This window comes from Bubalus kerabau, chromosome 4, assembly GCF_029407905.1.
Source record: "Bubalus kerabau isolate K-KA32 ecotype Philippines breed swamp buffalo chromosome 4, PCC_UOA_SB_1v2, whole genome shotgun sequence".
Taxonomy (NCBI): Eukaryota; Metazoa; Chordata; class Mammalia; order Artiodactyla; family Bovidae; genus Bubalus; species Bubalus kerabau.
Window position 1 is genome coordinate 57981526 of NC_073627.1, and position 3655 is coordinate 57985180.

The 3655-nt window shown below is 41.1% G+C and overlaps 1 pseudogene; it reads right to left on the minus strand.

Moving 5' to 3' along the window:
- Positions 1-762: 762 nt before the first annotated feature.
- LOC129650881 (ubiquitin-conjugating enzyme E2 D1-like) lies at positions 763-2567 on the minus strand (annotated as a pseudogene).
- Positions 2568-3655: the final 1088 nt, after the last annotated feature.

A 3655-nucleotide genomic window follows, 5' to 3' on the forward strand; every position in this document is an offset into this window, starting at 1 on the left:
TTCTTGTTATTGCAATCAAGTTTCTTTTTCTTTCTTTTTTTTTTTTTAGTAGAAAAAGCATTTTATTTAAATGGAAAACGCTACATTAAGATCTGTAAAAGTTATCCATATTGTCTATACAGAAAAAAATTCAGAAATCAGTATACTGAGAATTATAGTGTAAAGATCATTTCAGGTTTAAGAAATCTGCAATCAATCTACAGAATACCCCAAGACAAGGGAGACAGACAGTTAATTCATTTCATTATCACCTGTTGGGTTTTTTCAATACTGTTCACAGAAAAAAAATAACAAGCTGACATACATGTAGATAGAATATATTTAGTCTATACAATAAAAAATACAAATTAGAAAGTGAGCTAACAAAGAATGAAATCTGAATACATATTTATAAAACTGATGACATCTTAGACAACGCATACAGTATTTTTCATGTAAAAACATCTAGTTTCAGCAAAAACATAATTTAGTTGCTCTTCAGATGCATTGTAGATCTTGTAAGCTGAAGATGCAGATGTCCAAGTATCTTAAAAACCATAATAAATGTCTTTCTCAATGCATACAAAATGATAAATGCTCTCATCACAGTCTTAAGAATATTTTTGGAAGTTTGTTTTCTCTTGCTTCAGAAATACATTTAAAATGGTAAAAATCAAAAGATTTCATGGTACAATGAAGCAGTAAACAGTGCTCAATTTCCTGCTAATGATGAAAAAACCTAGATTTTACAGTACTCTGGTATATATGAAAATTTTTTTGACTTTACATTGCATATTTCTGAGTTCATTCTCTTGCATGTCTGTTGTATTTTTCTTTGTCTGATTTATAGATTTGTGCGATATCTGGTACTAAGGGGTCATCTGGATTAGGGTCACAAACAGAGAATGTATGGACAATAAAACTTTTGATACAGTCAGAGCTGGTGACCGCTGTGACCTCAGGATATCAAGACAAATACTTCCATTACTGTTTATGTTTGGATGGTAAGTGTTTGTTGTGAAAGCAGCCTTTGGTGGTTTAAAAGGATAATCAGTCGTAAAATGTACAGTGAGAAAGAAGACTCCACCTTGATATGCGCTACCAGGAGGCCCCATAATAGTTGACTGTTGGTGGAACAAGTCGTCTCGCACAGGTTCAGCCGAACAGTGAGCCGGTGGGTTGCGCTGTAGATCACTTAACTCTTTCTGAATCCGCTTCAGCCATGGGTCAGGGAGGGCGGTGGGCCTGCGGGGACGGCTGCGGGGCTCAAGAGCGCGGGGGAGGGGGGAGGGGGGAGGGGGGTGCTCGGATGCTGGCTGCTCGGCTGGCTCAGCCGGGTGGGTCCCCGCTCGCTGCTCTCTGGCTTGCTCTCTTAGTCAAGTTTCTTGATTGATTACATAGTAATTAGTTGACCGTCTCTGAGTTCCAAAGGGTAGATTCAATCTGTTGTTAAAAAGAGAAGGAAGGGAATGCAGAAACAAAGGAGCAGTCAAGAAACTATAGTGTAACAGTAGGGCAGGGTCCTAGTTCTTCTTCAAGGAATATACATTGCTTACCACCTCCAGAGGGAAGAAGAAAGCAGCAAGCTCAAGGGCTCAGCAGGTTCCCAAGTATGGTTGCTTTTGCTCCTAGGGTGGTTTTTGAGGGCCTCCTTTGGTTTCCTCTTCTGACACTAAAACGGTTAAAACATAAACTAAGACATATTAAAAATAAACTTGAATCAGCATACAATCAACCAGACAGAAAGGAACTTCAGGGGTGTACAAAATGAGAGACTTTCTTAGGGAGCAAGAATAGGAAGTTACATTAAGAAGAAAGCAAGTTGGTTATTATGTGTGTGTTAAATTTCTACAGTTGTGGCCAACTCTTTGGGACCTTATGGATCATAGCCAGCCAGGCTCCTCTGTCCATGGGATTCTCCAGGCATGAATACTGGAGTGGGTTGCCACACCCTCCCCCAGGGGATCTTCCCTACCCAGGGGGTCAAACCTGCATCTCTTATATTTCCTGCATTGGTATGCAGGTTCTTTATCACTAGCGCCACCTGGGAAGACCCACGTTGGTTATCGTAAGTTTTCTTTTCTTTAATTTTTAGGAAGATTAAGGCAATTCCTGATTGAGTAGTTTGAGGTTACATTTCTGGGAGAGCCAAACCTCTATGGAAGTCTTGGTTTGGTAAGTGGAGTTTAGCATAAGTGACTTTTGGGTCTTGTTGTCTTGTTTTTAAGAGTGGTTAGCCATAGACTCTTAAAATATTACATACTTCCCTTACATAATTGATAGTCTCTCATTATCATAAACTGTGTACAGATTCCATGTCCTCTGTAATTCCCAGGTGGCGTTAGTGATAAAGAATACATCTGCCAATGCAGGAGACATTGGCAATCCCTCCAGTATCCTTGCCTGGAGAATCCCATGGACAGAGAAGCCTGGTAGGCTACAGTCCATAGGGTTGCAAAGAGTCAGACACAACTGAAGTGACTTAGCAGGCAGAATTTTTTCACCTTTGTGAATTCCACTGCCTAGCACGGAACCTGGCGCATGAGGTAGAGAACTCGCAAACTCACTCACATAACTTGCTGCCTCATTGTTGTTCCATTATTATATCTGATGAAATGGAGCACATATCATATGTATCCAAGTAGACATACATAAAAACACATATAAATACATTAGCAATACAAATAATTTTTCTGAAGACCTTCTATTTTTTTGGTTCTAAGCTCTGAGGACCTCAGTAAATAATGTGCTTTTGTGTTCCTCAGTTCAGTACAGTTCAGTCACTCAGTCGTGTCCGACTCTTTGCGACCCTATGAATTGCAACACGCAAGGCCTCCCTGTCCATCACCAACTCCCAGAGTTCACTCAAACTCACGTCCATCAAGTCAGTGATGCCATCCAGCATCTCATCCTCTGTCATCCCCTTCTCCTCCTGCCCTCAATTCCTCCCAGCATCAGAGTCTTTTCCAATGAGTCAACTCTTCCCATGAGGTGGCCCAAGTATTGGAGTTTCCGCTTTAGCATCATTCCTTCCATAGAACACCGAGGGCTGATCTCCTTTAGAATGGACTGGTTGGATCTCCTTGCAATCCAAGGGACTCTCAAGAGTCTTCTCCAACACCACAGTTCAAAAGCATCAATTCTTTGGCACTCAGCTTTCTTCACAGTCCAACTCTCACATCCATATGTGACCACAAGAAAAACCATAGCCTTAACCAGACGGACTTTTGTTGGCAAAGTTATGTCTCTGCTTTTGAATATGCTATCTAGGTTGGTCATAACTTTCCTTCCAAGGAGTAAGTGTCTTTTAATTTCATGGCTGCAATCACCATCTGCTGTGATTTGGGAGCCCCAAAAAATAGTCTGACACTTTCCACGGTTTCCCCATCTATTTCCCATGAAATGATGGGACCAGATGCCATGATCTTCGTTTTCTGAATGTTGAGCTTTTGTGTTCTTAAGCATATATATATTTATAGGCTTCCCAGGTTGTGCTAGTGGTAAAGAATCCACCTGCCAATGTGGGAGATGCAAGAGACATGGGTTTGATCCCTGCATAGGGAAGATCCTGTGGAATAGGAAATGGCAACCCACTCCAGTATTCTTGCCTGGAAAATTTAATGGGCAGAGAAGCCTGGTGGGCTACAGTCCATGAGGTTGCAAAGAGTCAGACATG